This window comes from Marmota monax, unplaced genomic scaffold (assembly GCF_021218885.2).
Source record: "Marmota monax isolate L192 unplaced genomic scaffold, Marmota_monax_Labrador192_F-V1.1 WCK01_AAM20220418_F8-fsc00166, whole genome shotgun sequence".
Lineage (NCBI taxonomy): Eukaryota > Metazoa > Chordata > Mammalia > Rodentia > Sciuridae > Marmota > Marmota monax.
In genome coordinates, this window is record NW_026693344.1 from 1,054,807 (window position 1) to 1,073,774 (window position 18,968).

Sequence of the window (18,968 nt, forward strand, 5' to 3'; positions counted from 1 at the left end):
CAGATGTGCTGAGAAAAGACAGTTAAGTCCTAAGAGATAAAGCGACCTTGGTTCCTGTGTAATCCCAGCTCCAGATCTCACGAGGCACCCGGGTGTGCTATAGTTTCTTGCTTTTGGGCTTCTGTGAGATCCCTCTTAGTCCCTACACCACTCTTTATATGTGTTAGCTTGGGCGTTCTCGAAAGCAAAAGACCTAGCTTAAACTATTGGCAGACTTTAAAACTGTCTTCATCACTGGTCAGTGGTTCTCAATCTGCCTTCTTCTTTCTAGAAAACCTGGTAGAATGGGCGTGTGAATTTCTTGGTGCAGGACAGGAATGTCCAGAGCTGGGGAACTTAAGGTGAGATCTCTTCACTTTCACTCTCCTAAAGGCAGGGTTATCTTCCATCACCACAAGCAGGTTTCCTCTAATGCTTCCAAGTCGTGAGCAATTAACTATTTACAAATGATGTTGAGTAGACTGTCTCCTACATGTCCACTTCCTCTTTCAAACAGTCCATGGTGATAGTGTCACTCACTTATCAGTTCAATTGTTTGGTGGACAAAAAACCAAAGGTATGATTTTATTGAAGGGAGTGGACATATTCTGGAGTCAATCGTGTGGAGAAAGAGAATACTCTAAGTGATAGAAATCAGCCCCAGGAGATCTTCTAACACTCTAGAATTCTTCTGGACCTGAAGCTGTCCTTCAAGATTCAATCTGTATACTACTTTTTCTTGAATTAGGACATGGAGGATGGATAGGATGTGGACATACAAGCGTGAGAGGAATGGCAAACAGTGTAACTGAAGGTGTGGAGGACTATGGACACAATATATACGGAAAACTAAGGTCGATTCAGTTTGGTTGGGGTTCTTAGAGTACTTGAATGGGGGATGATGCATGTTTAAGGAGAAAGATAATTCAGGACTAAAGACTGCATTGAGCCCTGGGTAGGCAAAGAGATCCACCTGAATTTCAGGAGCTGGAGAGTGGTTTATCAGGGACCCATAGGAATATCACCTTGGAAGTGCTTTGCCATGAGAATTAGAGTGAGAGGGAAATGGAAGTCAAGAGACCTGGTGCAAGATAAGAAAATAGTGTAGTTTGAATAAAAGGAAAAAAAAAAAGGGAGAAGATGAGAAAGAACTTTAGATGAAAGGCTCACATGGGCCATGAGAAGAAGCAGTCTGGTAACCCAGGAAGCTGACTGCTTATGTGCAAGACCATGGTGCCTTTTAGGAAAGTCAGGAATACCAGCAGAGGGGAGGGAAAGAGGAGGATGCAATAGGGAGAGGAGATCATTCTGGAATCACTGTAAGAAGCTCCAGAGATTCAACTGATGAGTTAACATCAGATTTAAACATATCCTGTCTTGGTTAGGGAAAGACCCAGAAAGGTACTTTATTGTCATGATTAAATGAGACTGAACAATTATGTCTGCACTGGAAAATGTGTTAGTCTGTGTCTTTCTACATATTTGTTACTAAATTCTTCAATGTGTTTGTAATTTGTATAAAGTTTTTTTTTTCTTTTTTTTAAAAAAAAAACCCTTTCTTTTATTTTAAGAAAATTAAGCTATCCTATGGCCTACAGTCTTGGATTTTTATTTCATTGTGATGGTTTTCTAATCACAAGTTTTCTGCACATTATCAATGTATAACTCCAAAACAGAAAAAGCTAAGATTTTCTGTGTTAGTACGTTGGCTCTCTGATAAGACATTCTTTCCACAATGACATTTGAAGGTTCTGTGGAGGTGACCATTGGGACAGTAATTTTGAGTGAATTTAGAGTTCTAATTACTGTTTTATTTAATTGCAAGTGGATACTATGGAAGAAAAAAAAAGCCATCAACAAAAGAAATAATTGTTCAAAGAATTACATCTGCACTGCATTCTCTGTCAGAAATTTGTCATTAAAAATGTGTTTCTTTAACAGTAACTCAAAGCAGCTGATGAAATACAAGAGCATGGAAAGTTTCAAATCCCAGTGCAAATTTGGATTCATCAAGGACCATTTGCCAGAGAGTGGAGTCAATGGCAAAAGAGCTTCTACCGTTTCTCCCATTCATTAACTGGGTTTATACTTAGGTTCAGGTATTGGCAGTTTTATTTCCATAGGTGGGTATTTTCCACTTAAACATTTCCTTTTCATAATACTTTGGATGTCCCTGGAGTATTATTACTATTTGACTTTTCCCTTTAGCAATGACTCCAAGTCTTGTGTTTCTCCATTCAACAGAGTGGTTAGGGAAAATAAAAATAAACCATAGATAGCTCTTTAAAAGAGGTGAAAATCCTAAATGCTATTCCTGGGATGTCTGAGCCACTCTCAAAGGCTGGAGTGTGAGAAATAGCAGTTCTTGAGATTAAATCCAAATATCTTCTAGATTTTTGGAAACCACAGAGATCAAGCTAGTCTGAAGGCCACCGGGGCAAATATTACCAAAGAAGAAGACCATAGGAAAAAATAGAACTACCGTATGACCCAGCAATCCCTCTTCTGGGCACATACCCAAAAGAAATGAAATCACTCCCTCATAAAGATATCTGCACTCACATGTTTGTTATAGCATTGTTTCCAAAAGCCAAGGTAAGGAAACAACCTAAGTGTCTGTCAGTGGAAGAATGGATAAAGAAACTGTGGCACATATTCACCGTGGCATATTATTCAGCATTAAGAGAAATGAGTTCTTGCCTTTTGCTCCAAAATGGATGAGCCTGGACAACATTATACTAAGTGAAATAAGATAGACACCCCTCCAAAATTCATTGCATAATCTTACCTACATACAGAATTAAAAAAATCAAATATACAGAGATAGAGAACAAATAGTGGTTGAGATATTGAAGTGGAGCAAGGGAGAAAATGGGGAGTTGAAGGTCAGAGAATGGACACTCTAGAGATCTAACTTACAGCATGAGTTGGTAAAAAAAATTGTTCTGTACTAATGATTCAAAATTAAAATGAGTAGATTTTAGTTGTTCTTGCCACCAAAAGCAAAACAAGCAAACAAAGGCAATTATGTAAGGTGGATATGTGAATTTGCTTCACTGTAGTAATCTTCTTACTTCTGTATGCATCTTATAATATCATGTTCTATATCTTATATATACACAATTTATTTTATATTTTAAAAGACCATAAACTGACTGCAGTGGCACACGCCGGTAATCCCAGCGGCTCAGGAGACTGAGAAAGGAGGATTGCAAGTTCAAAGCCAGTCTCAGCAAAAGTGCTGTGCTGAGCAACTCAGTGAGACCCTGTCTCTAAATAAGATACAAAATAGGGCTGGGGATGTGGCTCAGTGATTCAGTGCCCCTGAGTTCAATCCCTGGTTACCGCTACCTCACCCCCACCCCCACAAAAATAACCTTCTTGAAGACCATAAAAAAAAAACCTTCTTGAAACTGGCAATGCTGATGAAACTGAAGGCAATAGATAGGGTGTGAGGGAGGGAGGAATGAAGATGAAGTAAGAACTCAGATTTGAACTGATGCTGTCTAGAAGAGGAAAAGGCAGCCACCCCAGCAATGAGAGTATTGAGCATCTATTATGCATGGGGACAGATTGCCAAAGGCTGCAGGAATTTATGTCTTGAGGGCACCTAAAATCTCTTGAGGAAACAAGGCACATATATGGTAAAATGATTTAAATTGTAAGGGAATGAGTAACAGAAAAATTACTAGCAGCTACTCAGCACAAGAAAAAAAGTTTCAATCAATTATCAAAGAGTTGTGGTTGAGGAGAATGTGAGGTTAAGTTCAGAAAAAAAAAAGCTGGGGGCTGGGGATGTGGCTCAAGCGGTAGCGCGCTCGCCTGGCATGCGTGCGGCCCGGGTTCGATCTTCGGCACCACATACCAACAAGGATGTTGTGTCCGCCAATAACTAAAAAATAAATATTAAAAAAAAATTCTCTCTCTCTCTCTCTCCCCTCTCTCTTAAAAGAAAAAAAAAAAAAAAAAAAAAAAAAAAAAAAAAGCTGGGATTCCAGGATTATGTGATGTCTCCAAATGAACAAATTCAAAGTGGAATTTCTGATTTTCCCATTTCCTAAACCATTTTATTCCACCCCTTTTCCCATCTCAGTAAGAAACTCATTCATATGCCCAGTTGTTTAAGCAGGAACTCTGAGGGTCAACATTTATCCCTTTCTTGCCCTTACTCCCTCACCAGCAGGCCCTGAAGAGTTCACCTACAAAATCTCTCTCATGTGCACTTTCTAGCATTGCTAATCCACTCCAGCCAGCCACCATCTCTTGCCTGGATATTGAAATAGCCTCTTAGTGGGTTTTCCTTGCCTCTTCCCTTCCCTTCTCTTCCCTTCTTCCTTTCTTTTTCTTTTTTGTCTCCTCTAGTCAGTTCTTCAGTTGAAGAAGTTTAAACATTATAAATCAGATCACATCAAGGCACCCTCTTGAGCTCTCCAGTGGTTTTTATTGCACTTGGAAAGGACCCCAGCTATGTCTTTGGCTTAGACTCCAACTATATCTGTGACACTGCACCTTTCCATCTCATCCTGAGCATGGAAAAGGACTCCAATTACAGCAGACTTTTTGTACTTTTTGAAATGCCTTCTCCCTTGCCCTTGATCTTTCTCTATGCTTTGTAGCACTTTGCCCAGGTTTGACTCCTCTTTCTTCTTTTTTATTTTTGCTTTCAGAGCACCTTTTCAGTACATTCCATTATTGGTGTATTTGTCTATTTCTGGTGTGTGTCCTCAGCCACTCATTAAGCTGTAAGAATGCTGAGGGCAGGAGTTGTATTTGTTTTGCAACTGTTGTATAACCTGTAGCTAACTCAGGGCTTGGCACAGAGGAGGGCTACCTTCTTTTGAATAAGTGAGTAGACATATGACAAGATTGACTGGGGGAAGTCTCAACTGCCAGTAGACTTCATTGCATGCACAGCTAGGAATAAGGAGAAGCCATTTTTCTTACCAGAATCAACTCCAAATGACAAACGGGACTGACTATCATAGTCTTTGAAGGGCATTTCAACTGAGACCCTAACTTATGTAAATGATAAAGGAATTCAATGATGACTGAACCATGCTACTAAGAAGGAACTGCATAGTTTAATTTTAGAGTAATCATTATGTCTTCAGGGGATACAATTCTGATGATGACAACCACTTCCTCTTCCCCGAGGAACTGCTGAGAACCATTGCCCAGTGTGGCTCAGGGGCGCGGGTTTCTGTTCTGGCCAGATCTGAATTCCTCTTCTTCAAGCTTCTGCTGACCTCCCTTTGAGTCCACATCTGGACCTTAACCTCCTCTGCCTGCTCAGGAATCAGTTACTTCCTTGCTTCACAGTCTTTATTAGTTATTATTTGCAGACTGTTTTCAGTTTCTGAAAATGTGATTGCTCAAATTTCACTTTATGTATCATCTGAATCAGTTGATATTTATAAAAGTTGGTTTCCCTCTAATATATGCTGCAAAAAGCTGCCTGCCTATTTGAAATCTACATCTGAGTTATTTGCCTCAGTAATAATAATGATAATATCAACAACAATAATGGCATAACCACTATTGTGTTTTATTGTGTGGAAGTTATTGTGGTGACTCCTTTAAGTAGCCAATTAAATCTGAGGCATACAGAATGCATTAAGCAGGATGTGATAAGTACTGTAACATGCCAAGTCCATGTAGTTTAATAGTCAAGGGTATGTACTCCACAGAGTTATTCAGGGATTCAGGCTCCTTCCATATGACTGTGTTGCCATGTCTAGGGTCTCAGATTCCTGCTCTGGTGGCAGCTGGAAAAAGAAAGGAGGGAGGATGGGGTGTGTGTGTCACACAGAAGGATGTAGAGTCCAGGCCCAGAAATGGTATATCCCTCTGATCAAATTCTATTGGCCAGAAATCAGTTACATTGCTCCACCTAAATCCAAGGGTGATTAGGAAATCTGGTCTCATTATCCTAGAAAGGGAGGAAATACTGGTGAATATCTAGATAGTCTCTGCCACAGAGATTAAATGCCCTTTGTACAATAAGTAAGTGCAGATCTGGGACTCAAACCCATGGCAGATGGACTCCAAGGCCGAGGCCAAGGCCAAGCTCTCAACTGCGCATCTATACTTCTTCCCCAACCATTTATTTATTTATTTATTTATTTTTAAGTACGGGGTTGCTGCCACACCATGAAGGTGGTTCATAATCTGATCTCTGTCAGGAAGACTCACTACCTGGGTAGAGAACAATGAGACATTTACTACTTCTTTGAAAGAACAAGAAAAAGAATTCTGTGACATTTCCTGTGTGAAGCCATAGAACCTCTAGTCACATCAGCAACTCAGGGGTCTTTGTTTCTGTTAAACCAATTTCTGTTAGAAATCATGAGACCACATTGCACGAAGGACTTTAAGACTTTACCCTGTGGCCAGCCTGCTCATGAAATTCTTAGTTGACCACCTTTAAAAGGTGAGTGACACCTTCCCACTGCACTTATGGAGAGGGCCTTATACTTGTGTAATGGGCATAACTTTATTCTACAAGCTCAAGCGTGCAAGAAATACACTTTAAAGTTTTCTTTAACTCAAATTACCATATTTTGTTAATTCTAACATACACTCTTTTAGTATGTTATCCTCTCTGAAATCAGGATCATATTGATGGCATTTTTGAATTGCTATTGGTTGAGTGGCAGTGCACATATCTGGCTCTGCCTGCCCATTTGTAAACTGGGCCATGGGTATTAATATTGTTGTCCCTTCAGTTGAACTATGAACATTGTTGCTATTACCTAGGTTGAGTATAGTTGCTGTTTGAAATGACTTTCAAGGCCTAAGTTTCAGTAGCAAAATGAAAAGTTATAGTTTCTGAACAGGAAAGTCCAAAAGCAGAGTGGTGAGCTGTCCATGCGATATTATTAAAGCAATTTTTTTTAGGTTGAAGAGCATAATCTAATAATTTTTATTCAAATTACTTGCATTAAAGCAAACTTTTTGTTTCAAGGAATCATTTCAAAGCAAAACTGTCATACAGGGTTAGATTTGAAGTAGATTGGTCTAAATATATGAAACTATGACATATTTTGTTACTGAGTTATGTAAAAAAGTATTGCTTGCTTAGTACATGCCAAGCAAGAATGTACCCACATTAAACCCCTTGGAATGGGCAACATCTTGGAAGAAAACCCAGACCCAATAGTGGAGACATTGTAAGAAACATTTCATTACCAACACAGAATCATAGTGTGGAGAAAAATTGATTCAGAAGAGTTAGACTCTAAATGAGAAGACATTTCAGGAATTTCTTAATTTATTTTCCTTTTTATATATGCACAGGAATGACAAGTAATAAAAATCTATGTCCCAACAAGTCTAAAAGAGATATTTCAGCAAATACAAAATAAAAATTTGAAGTGATGAGAAAGCACTGTTTTTTAGATTAATTGCAGACATCTTTCTTTCTTAGTGGTACAAAAATTAATGATGCATTTTACAATCAATGGCATCTTGGAATCAATGAAATAGCTTGAGCTCCCATTCCTTTGGGTATTGGAAATTAAGTTTCAGTCAGCTCAGTTCCCCCCTCCTCTGTGATTACACAGTGTTTTCTGGGGCTTACATATGGCCACCATTTGAACTGAAGACAGTGTATATGTTGGGTGTCATCTTCCCTCTGTACAGGCCACCCCTGAAACGGCTACTATTCTATCTGATCCTGGTCATCAGGACACATAGGCTAATGCATTGCTGGTATCTTTTTGTTCTCATGGTAGAGTTCTTTCAGAGCTGGATGGCTCTTTCTGTTATTCTGTGTCCTTCTTGGAGGCATCTTCCAGTGCACAAGAATTCTTTGAGACTTCTAAACGCCTGGGTCACTCAGTGGGCTCTTGCTAACATGAAAATCTGTTTGCTTCTACATGGTGCTGGGTGTTGAGTGCTGGCAGTATTCACTCCTCCTGAGCTACTCTCGGGCATTCAGAATCCAACTTCTCTTCTGCGTCATTTTGGAATGGGAAAATCCAGCCGGCTGCTTTGAGTTGCTTAAATCTTTCATGCCATCTTTTCCACTGTGGCATTTGCAGCATCTGTGACTCTACCTGGGACAAGGATACTTCTCAGGGCCTGTGGAGTTTGTGGCTTTTTTCTTCCCATCCCTGCATGGTCAAGGGTGGGACCAGGCTGCAGGACCCACGGCCAGGGACCCACACATGTCCATCCTCTCTCAGCTTTCTTTCCAGCTCTTTCCTTTATCTGTCTGGGCAATGTTTTCACCTCTTGAGAGTGAACAAGTCAATCTCTCACTTCATCTCCTCAATTCTCCCAACCTTCTGTGGTCTTGGGCTTTAGAACCCAGGCCAAGAACAGTCTCATGATTTTCCCTATCTTCTGAACAAGTGTCCTAGAAAACACAGCTGATTGAAAGGAAGAAAATTTCTGATGACAAGAGACACGAGGAAGTCACACTGATTAACATTTCAAAATAAGATCTTAATTCAGGTTCTCACTGTGCCTACCCTTTCACCCTGATTTGAACAGGTAAGTACTCTTAGGTGCATTTCTTATATGGCTGGTTTTCTGCTCTCCACTTTTGCGGTCTGGACTGATTTCAGTGATGCCTCAGGTGTGTCCTCCATTTATTTTCTCTTATCACCTCAGAAGCCAGAGTGGCATTTTCTTCCACCTCCTTTTCTTTTTAATAATATGGGGTTTATAACTTTTATAAGGAATCAGTCACATACAGACAAGGAGAAGGAAGGGGAAGAAATCACGTGAAACCACACTACTCTAAGACAACCCCTGCTGGATGATATTTGTTTATCTCTCTAGTTGGTTTTTACTTATTTGGCTACTGTATATTTTATATGTAGTTATGTATATTACATCAGACTTAGACCTGTATATCTTGCTTAGTTCATGCAGCATGATGACTATTTTCCCCTGTTATTATAAAGTCTTCAGAAACAAGAATTCAATGATGTAGTAGAGTTTGCTTAACCATTTTCTTAGTGTTGTATACATTTAGCTTATTCTCACTGCCATTAAGGCAAATAACTAATAGCATTGTGATTGATCTCTTTGTGCATGATTTTTTCCAATGTTTCTGATCATTTTTTTGATCATGTTTTCTGATCATTTTTTTTGAGATAGTCTCCCAAAATTGGGATTAGTAAAAGAGTACCATTTTATTTTATTTTATTATTTTTGGTAGTGCTGGGGCACTTTACCATTGAGCTACATATCCAGCTCTTTTTAATTTTTGTTTTGAGACAAGGTCTCGCTAAGTCACCAAAGCTGGCCTTGAACTTGTGAATCTCCTGCTTTAGCCTCCAGAATTGCTAGGATTACGGGTGTGTGCAACCATGTTTGGCAAAAGACTGCCATTTAAAAAATAAGGCATTTCTGTAGACTTCATGCAGTATCTCTTCTGTAAATATGGAAACATTTAGTCTGGATATCCTTTATCATATCAGGCTGCACTTGATGTTTCTGGTGGTAAGACATCCGATTGTTATGCATGCAAGAACAATGTACATCTCCATAAAAGTAAAATCAATGGTACAAAAAATGTAAGGCCTCAGCTTTGCCTGTTCTTTCTCCATTCATCAGTAGTTACGGTAACACTCATCCAGGAGTGTATATATTGTTTGGTCGCAAGTGTTCCCCAAAGTGCTTTCTTTTACCTCCAGTCTCTGTGGATCTAGTTGACTTTTTCTGGTCTCATTATAATAATCTGGCATTTATCCATAGGAGGAGATGCACAGTCCTTACATGTACAAAGTGAGCCTTGAATAGTTACTTCTCAAGTTTTATTCTTAGCTTTTAATCTAAGCTGTTGATTGATGACCTATGGTATTAGGACTAGAGGATTACATTGACCATAAAGTGTGTGGTGGATTTTGTTTTAAACAAACACCCAAAGCTGATGCATTCCAGTCGTTGCCCTCTCCACACAGGTACACTAGGTGGCTGAGCTTTTGTTCCAAGAACATATCACCTTCTCTCTTGACATCAGAAACAGTCATCAGGATCTCTGTGGCATTCTTTTGAATATCTTCTATGAAGAACAATTAATTCTTTGAGGAAGAGGATCTCTTGAGACTTTCACTACTATTCAGAATTGAATCTGAGAAGACAGTGGGGTGAGTAGGCAGGTGGACAATATTTAAATAAAATAAAACACTAATGGTCTATTATGAATCAAGGAGACCAATTTTCTTGTATGACTGTTAAGTAGCACAAGATATGAGGACGGTTCTCCAAAAGTACAGAGTTGGATTTTAGCTGCCGCAGGATCTTTGGGATATACAAATCAATTAAGTTGTGCATGGGTTGAAATGCTTATTCTCCAAAGAGTATGTTTATTTAATCTAGGCTTATTGCTTACTAACAGTATTGTTTCAATAAAAATGTTTATGTATTATTTTGCTAGTGAGATGGCACACACTATAATGACAGTTACTTAGGAGGCTAAGGCAGGAGGATCACAAGTTCAAAGCAATTTAGTGAGACCTTTTCTCAAAACATAAAAATGGCTGAGGGTTGCAGCTCAGTGGTAGAGCGCCTCTGGGTTCAATTCCTAGTACTGAAAAAACACACAAAAAAGTTTATGCATTTTTAAAGAAACTCTAGTCTGAGATTAAGAAGAAAAATTAAATCTATGTATTGAAATTCATAGGCTTAATTAATTATAGCAGTCTAGAGAAGATCCTGCCTTTTTAAAAAAATAATTTTATTTATTTTAAACAGGTTACAGATTCATCATAGAGGATTTGGAAAATTCAGAAATTTCATCATTCAGATATATTCCTCCATAATCTATATTATTAATAGACTTATTTTTTAAGAGCAGTTTTAGATTCCCAACAAAATTGAGCAGAAGGTACAGAGATATCCTGCATACTCTTCCCACACATGCATAGCCTCCCTGTTGTCAACATCCCCCACCAGAGTGGTACATTTGTTATAAATGATGAATCTACTTTGACATGAAGTTATCACTCAAAGTCCATAGTATACATTAGGGTTCACTTACGTACTTCTTAATGTGTTTGGACAAATTTATTATGACATATCTACCATTATGGTATCATACAGATAGATCTACTGTTCTAAATCTCAAGGAGATTTAGCTGGTCATAAGGGAAGCTCGGGAGCTGGATTGACCTTTTAGAGTTGTCCCAAATTAAGATAGTGGGCGGGCTCTTGTATCCTTAAATCAGAGAGTCACTGGACCCCCAGAGGAAGCTAATTTTGGATGAGTCTATTTCCTAGGGCCAAGAACAATTCCCAAAGAGGGACACAGCTGTGTGCTGTATTCCCAGCAGCTGTGGAGGGATATGTGTTCCAAAGAGCAAATTTGGTCAAAGGCTGCCATTTTATTATCCACTACAATATCATGTAAAAATCTGGATCTAGAGTACATGCTGCTTCTCAGCCTACTCACTATTTGATGACCTCCCCACCCTGTTTCATTAACTTCTCTTTGAAAACATTTTAAATAACAATTTAATTACATGGAAATATCATTTATTTAACTATTATTACTGAGCAATTTTTGACAAACTTTCATTGCAATAAATAATATTGTGATGAACATCTTTGTGTCTTTGTAATGTACATTTAACTGAGTGTTTACTGCTGACGAGGTCAGGCCAGTATTTTTCTTACCTTCCTCATGGAGTTTTTTGAGAAATAAATGAGAAAACGCATGTAAATTATGTAACACTTTTACTATCCTCTTAACAATTTCATGATGCAGAGACTAGTATCATCTCCATTTTGCAGATGAGGAAACTGAGGCACAGAGAGATGAAGTAGCTCATCTCAGTGAGCACTAGAGTATAGGCATTATAAATTCAGAGCTTAAGCTATACATATTACTGCTTCTTTCAGCCTGCTTTTCTTGGTCTTTTCCTAAGCTTATATCCTTAGAAGGAGAATTCCATGGTTAAAGGGCTTGACTTGTTTTAAAGCTCATGGTAAGAATTGCCAGATTATTTTCCAGAAGCAGTGAGACCTTCTATTAGTAGAATCTGGTTTTATTTTACCAGAGTCAACAACAAAGAACCCAAATCCTTAAATAGAAACATGATAAGCAACAAGTAATCCAATTTCTTGCCTTCCATCAGGCATTATGAACCTGGATGGCTCTTAAGCAGGGCTTTCCTTTTGCTTGTTAGCATGGACAATTATTTCAGGATCATCTTCCAAGTGTTAAAATGGATCACCTACATTTCAGAGGATTTTCCTCTGTGCAATGAATGCATGACTAAGGGCAGGGGAAAGGCCTGGATCCACACTTTGACCTGATACAGCCGGGACTGTGTAAAGCCGTAATGGAGAACCTTGCAGAACAAAGTCCTCCCAGAACAGAGATGTGATTTTTGACAACTGGAACATTAAAAAAAAAAAAAAAAAAATTAAGGGGCTCTTGCTTAATTTTGGTTGAAGTGCTTAAAGTGATAAGCACTTACTGAAGTCTCTTTTTCTCTCTCCACTCTATCATGCGCTTGGAAACAGTGACTTTCCATACTGGAGGGAAGTTTGGTCATGTGACCCCAGACCTCCTTATACAGGAGAAGGAGCTTGAAGCCACTGCCAGCTTCTGGGGGGGTGGGGGTGGGGGTTTCCCTCTTAGGTGGGGATACAGGTTGTGGGGAGTGTCCTGTTTCTGACAGTCAAGGTCAGAGGAACTCTTCAGGCAACTGGAGTTGTTATTATTATCATTATTTTATTTTATCACTATCTCAGATTGCTTCTTCCTTCCAATAGCTTAATATCTAGTTTATTTCTAAGTTCTAAGAGATTTCTTTGGAACATCAAGGACTTTTTTACTCAATTCTGGCCTTTGGCATGTATCAAACCTCTCCAAGTTCCATTCCTTATAGATTGTCATGAGGCTTAAACGACCCAAAGAATATAAAATGTGTAATGTTTCCACAGAATAAGCACACAATAAATACTGACTTTGATTTTTTCCTTTTCAGATGACCTCTGCACTGGCGCCTTTCCAGAATGGTGTATAGTTTTGTGACCTTTCGAGCCTCAATTTCCTCATCTGAAAAAAAAATATAGATTGTACTTTACTGTATATTCACCACACAGGGTTTTAGTGGGGATCAAATGAGGTAATCCATCTGAAGCAACTTGCATAGCACCTGGCTCAGAGCAGACAGTCAATAATTTGTAGCTGGGATTACTTTAAAACCTGTTAATGTGCTTTAAGTCAGTTGTTGAATTGGTTGGGCTGTCTGAGGGAATGGATCATATGCACTTGATTAATTTTTAGCCCTGTTGAATTTATTTTTCCCACTGGCTTTATTTAGGCATAATTAACAAATAAAGGTTGTATATATTTCAAGTGCACAATGTGATGTTTTGATATACATTTCCACTGCAAGATGATTACTACAGTTAACATATTCCATATATCATAATTACCTGTGTGTGTGTATGTGTATGTGTATGTATGTGTGTATGTGTGTTGAGAAAACTTCAAAGATACTTTCTCAGCAAATTTCAAGTATATTGTACTTTATAATTAAGTATAGTTACCAGGTTTTACATTGGATCTCCAGAATTTATTCATCTTATAACTGAAACATTGTACCTTTTGACTGACCCACCCTTCCTCTCATCTATGAGTCTGATTCGGATTTCTTTAGATCCCATTTGAGATTAGGTGGGTATTTATCCTTCTGTGTCTGGCTAATTTCACTTAGCATAGATAGTCTTCTCTAGTTTCATCTGTATTATTGCAGATGGCAGGCATTCCTTCAAAAAGTGGTCAGCCATGTTGAATTAAGATAAATGATAGAGTTTATGTAGAAAGAACATAACATTTAGATTTTTATGGGTGATGTGATGATAATTTCAGCCTTGCTGTTTCAATTTCTCTCTCTTTCTCTCTTCTCTTTTGGTTTCTTCTTTCCCTTTCTCTCATTGTTTATTGTTTTCTCTTGGTGATAACCACAATGCCCTCTTCCTTATGATTCGGTCTGAGGAATAATTTGTGTCTGTGATAAGCATTTGAAACAACTGTCATTAGTTCTTGTGGCCTCTTGGTGGGAAAATTTGATGAACTGATTCTCCTGGCTTCTGGCAGAAGTTGGCACTGCCAGGCCCTCTCTCCTGGGCCTCAGGGACACCACTCCCTCCTTTCTTTCTGTCTCTCCTCTGAGCGAAAAGCTCCAGGCACTCGTCTTTCTTTGTCTACTGCTTAAGTTCTGAAATTCCCTTGAATTTCACAAGCCACTATCTTCTCTCCACCACACTTCCCACTTTTTTTTTCCCCCTGGGAAATCTCTCTTCTTACAGAAGCTTCCTCTTTATTGTGTTAAGTCCCAAATCTGTGTTTCTAGCCTAGACTTCTCAGCAAGGTCCAGACATTGGTCAGACATCTCTACTTGGATATGCCACTGGCCAGTCAAGCTCAATGTGTAGAGAACCCGTCATCATTTCCTTGGATCTCCAACTCCAACCCTTAACTACCATAAGCTGGCTCCCCAACTCCAGCTGTTAGCCACTCTGCAAACACAAGTGCCAAATGGTCAGTCCACATGGTGAGACAGAGTGAGTGAATTGTGTATTTTGCTTTTTCTAAGTAAAATCTCTCTCAGTGTTCACATGCTGCCTTCTCTAATAACCGATTCAACCCATTATTCCCTTGTCAGCACCTATCTGTGCTATATTAATAATATATATATATATATATATATATATATATATATATATATATCATAGTGAAAGAATAAATAAGATATATATATATATATATATATATATATATATACACACACACACACACACACACATATATAAAATCTTCTAAACCAAAGACCAGCAAAATGTTTTTTTCCTTCTTGTTCAGAGCCAGCTAATTGTTCCAAGTACTCCTTAGCATTTTGGTAAATGTTTTAGGCTCTGCTGGCCACGTGGTCTCTGTTGCAACTACTCAACCTTGAGGTTATAACATGAAATCAGCCATAGGCAAAACAAATGAAGAGCATGGCTGTGTTCCAATAAAATTTTATTTACAAAAGCAAGTGGCAAGTGGAATCTAGCCTACAAGTCAAGGTTTTATCGATCCCCGTTCTAGACTGTGGACCTCTGAAGGGTTGCTAAATAAGAATTTAGAGTACAATGAACCTTTCACTTGCCAGATAATGTAAGAAAACTAAAGATCCAAAGGCAAATGAAACAGTTCCTGACCTCAAGGATCTTGCCTGAAAACCAAGCACATGTGCTGGGTGGGGTTGAGGTATGTGTTTGTCTCTTAGGGCTGCCACGACAAAATATTACATTCCGAGTGTCTCTAAATAACAGACACGTATTGCCTCACAGTTCTGGAGGAGAGAAGTCTGAAATAAAGATGTTGGCAGGGTTCTGAGGGCTGTGTGGGACAATCTGCTCAAGGCCTCTTTTCTAGCTTGTGGTAATTTTCTGGCTGACTTTGGCATTCCTTGGCTTGTAGATGCATCACACCAATACTCTGCTGTCCCGTGGACTACTCCCTGTGTCTTTCCTCTGTGCACATCTCTGTCTCTGAGATCAAATTTGTGCCTTTTATAAGGACATCAGTCGTGTTAGATTAAGACCCACCCTAATGACTTAATTTTAACTGGATTATCTCTGTACAGACCCAATTTCCAAGTAAAGTCATATACTCAAAGGGTCAGACCTTCAAAATATCATCTTTGGGACACAATATCCAGTCCCTTATAAGGTGTATGATTTACCATGGATATTCCAAGGGGACAAAGGCGAGGGTGATTCATCTGGCTGGATAGTGAGGGAGAAGGAAAGAGAAGACACAAAAACCAGCACAACACTTGGCCAGGATGGATGACTAATATCTTGCTAGACTAAGGAAATAGGAAAGGGACTTCTAGGCCGAGTTAAGCATTTTGAGCAAACCCAGGAGGGCAGGATCTTCAGAACAAGGAATATGTCCTGAATAATTATGCTGGTGCAGCTACAAATCGTGTGGTTGGTGGAAAGAGCTCAAGTTGCTGCTAGAAAGAGAGTCTGGGCAAGATTAAATGTGTGCAGGCTTCAAGAGTTGCTTGCATAATGTTTTCCTAAGAAGTGAAGTATTGAAGCTCAAAGAGCGGTGTGACAAAACAGCAGCTATGAATTCCTTCTTGTTGTTCAGAGCCAGCTAATTGTTCCGAGTACTGCTTAGCATGGGTACTGTTACTCCATTAGTCCCTTCCTTCACCAGAAGTCGCTTGAAATCACAGCTCCTTCATGCCTTTTTTTTTGTGACACGGGATTGAACCAAGGGTTCACTTAACCCCTGAGCCACATCCTGAGCCCTTTTTGAAATATTTTATTTAGAGATAGGGTCTTGCTCAGGACTTCCCTAACTTGCTGAGGCTGACCTTGAACTCACAGTCCTTCTGCTCCAGCTTCCCAAGCCGCTGGGGTTACAGGCATGCCCCACCACACCTGGCTTTCCTCATGCTTTCTGTGCATCTCTGTATACTAGAAGAGTTTAAGGGCCATATCACTGGAGGTCTAACTCAAAAGTAGAGGTTCTCTGATGGAAATATGCAACGTGGTTATCTTTCAGTAAGTAATAATAGCCAACATTTGTTGAATGCTTACTCAACTCCAGGCATGTTCTGAGCATTTTTATGTATTGGTTCTGCATGCTTCCTCATAAAAGGTTCCTATCTCAGATGGACATTATTACTCTATGTACATGTATGAGAACACTACCAGTGTGACTCTGCACTATGTACAGCCAGAGGAATGAGAAGTTGTGCTCCATTTGTGTACAATATGTCAAAATGCATTCTACTTTCATGTACAACTAACTAGAACAAATTAAACAAACAAACAAATGAACCAACAAAGGCTACTATCTCTATTTAATATTGAGGTAATGGAGGCTCAGAGTGATAGACTAGTCCCAAGTGACCCAGCTGGTACATGACTGATCTTTGCCCATAGGTATCCTACCTTCCTCTCTCTCTCTTTTCCCCATTCTCTCTCTCTCTCTTGCGGTGCTTGTCTCTATATGGTCCCTGATGGTTCAGTCTGCTTGCTTCTGTTCTCCTCCACCTGGCCATCCATTTGTGCTTGACATCCTGGTTCTTCTCTGTCTCCTACACCCTTTTTCCTTCCCTTATTTTCTCATTTATCAGTCTTTCCTTCTCTCACTAACATTGATTGGCTCATTGGCATTTCCTGCTTCTGGTGTCAGTAATAGATTCAGTTATTTTTAAGGGACCTTTCATTTTTCTTAACAGTATCTAAATTCTTACCAGCAACATGTAAAAACATAGCTCCTGCAGACCTACCTGGGTAACCAAATCTCTGTTTTGGAGGGGCAGAATATATTCAATGGGTTGTGTGTTCAAATATAAAAACATGAAACGTCATTGTACCCACGTAAGTCCTATCACAGGGATTCTAGAGATGCTGAGAATAACAGCATTTTTAGAACAGTCAAAAGTGTACAGAATGTTCCCACATATTGTGCTAGTAACGTAATTTCTGCATTGCTGTTATTTTGACATTCTATCCTAGTCTGACTTTATCTGTACTTGCTCGGTATTAAAAATTGAGAATATTTTCCCAAATTTGCCATTTCTCAGTCCATTGAAAGAAATAAGTTCAGAGAGACCTCATAGCTAATCATCCAACACTGGCTTGCTAGAATAAAGGCCATGAACTTTGTTCAGAGACAAGCTTTGGAATTTTAGAGGAGTTAAGCCTTGAGAGGAATTCTGGGATGATGGTGGGTGCGAGGAGAGGTGGACAATGGGCCTATTTTCAAAATCCTTGCAGTAGATTAAGTTAGATTATTTCTTATAACGTGTTCTTGAAGTGCCCTTTTGCTTTTTTTTTTTCCTGATAACTTTCTTGGATAGAAAATAAACAGAGGGCTTTGGGCTCCTGACCACCGCTGTACCTACAGAAAGCATCTGTTTAGAACTTGCTAGCGGCTTGTATGTGTCTGAGTGTGCGTGTTTGGCAGGAATTTTCTGCAGAGGCATGAAGCACTACTTTAATTCCCATGGATGCTTCTTGTTCCTCAGAATGGAAAATGTTCTATTTTTGGCTACAAGAATATTTCTGAAGGAGAAAAAAAATTAAACAAAGCATGGTAACAAGTTCATATGTGTAGTTTTCTGAGTTTCAAGATGTTTTAAGAGTTTAATGCATTGGGGAGAAGGAGAGCCACTTAATTGGATGTGTAGGTTCTGGAATGATAAGAAGCTCTGATGTGGATTCCCTAGTAATGACTTGAGGGCTAGTCTGTGTGGCTGTAAAGTGGGGGTCCTGGTTTTGTAGGCCGAAGCTTGGCCTTTGAGTAAAGGTGGCAGAGAGGGGTGTGTGTGAAGAACAGTGCCTTTTATACCTGGAAAAAGGAAAGCACTTGGTAGGCATTCTAGCTGGAGCATCTGCAATGAAACTCTCTTGAGTTGTACTAGAATATTTTCTCCCCCAAAGGAGAGAGCCCTATTGGCATCCCTGCCGTTGAGGGGAAGGGCTTCCAGGGGCAGGTTTCCAGCAACATCTGATCTAAAACAACTCTGTGGAGGTCAGCTATGGGGTGAGCAAAATCCTTTTTGGCCCTTGGCCCATCAGAACCTTTCCAGGGGACAATTTGGGGCCACCATGACCTCTTTTAGTGCTGCTTGACATCCTTGATAAGGCAGCCAAGCACATCATTACTCTTGGTAGCTTGCCCATTCAAGGTCTCTCCTCACACAAGGCTGTGCTGAACCAGCATGGACCAGAGTCCCTAGGATCATCCTGCAGGGCTGAGAGCATTGTGCCAAAGTGGTTGGAGTGGCTGGGAAGAGTGATGGTGGAAACTGTAAACTCTGAGCCCCTGAAAGTGGAGCTTTGCCCTTCGGCTCTGATTAAGAAACACGGGCCTGTGGAGAGGGAGCCATGTAATTGGATACCCTGAAGCAAACCAGGCGGGTGGAGTCCTGTGGGACAGCCTGGGATTTTCTCTCCCCATCGTGCTGTTGAAATATTCTTGAATTCCAGTTGGTTGCTTCTTTCAT

The 18,968-nt window shown here is 39.6% G+C and overlaps 1 long non-coding RNA gene across 1 annotated transcript; it reads left to right on the forward strand.

Moving 5' to 3' along the window:
* The first annotated feature begins 270 nt into the window (after window positions 1–270).
* On the forward strand, window positions 271–10,071 carry LOC124101061 (uncharacterized). The gene is made up of 3 exons (XR_006854525.2): window positions 271–341; window positions 1,921–2,102; window positions 9,894–10,071. It is a non-coding gene; the product is annotated as an uncharacterized LOC124101061 (long non-coding RNA).
* The last annotated feature ends 8,897 nt before the right edge of the window (window positions 10,072–18,968 follow it).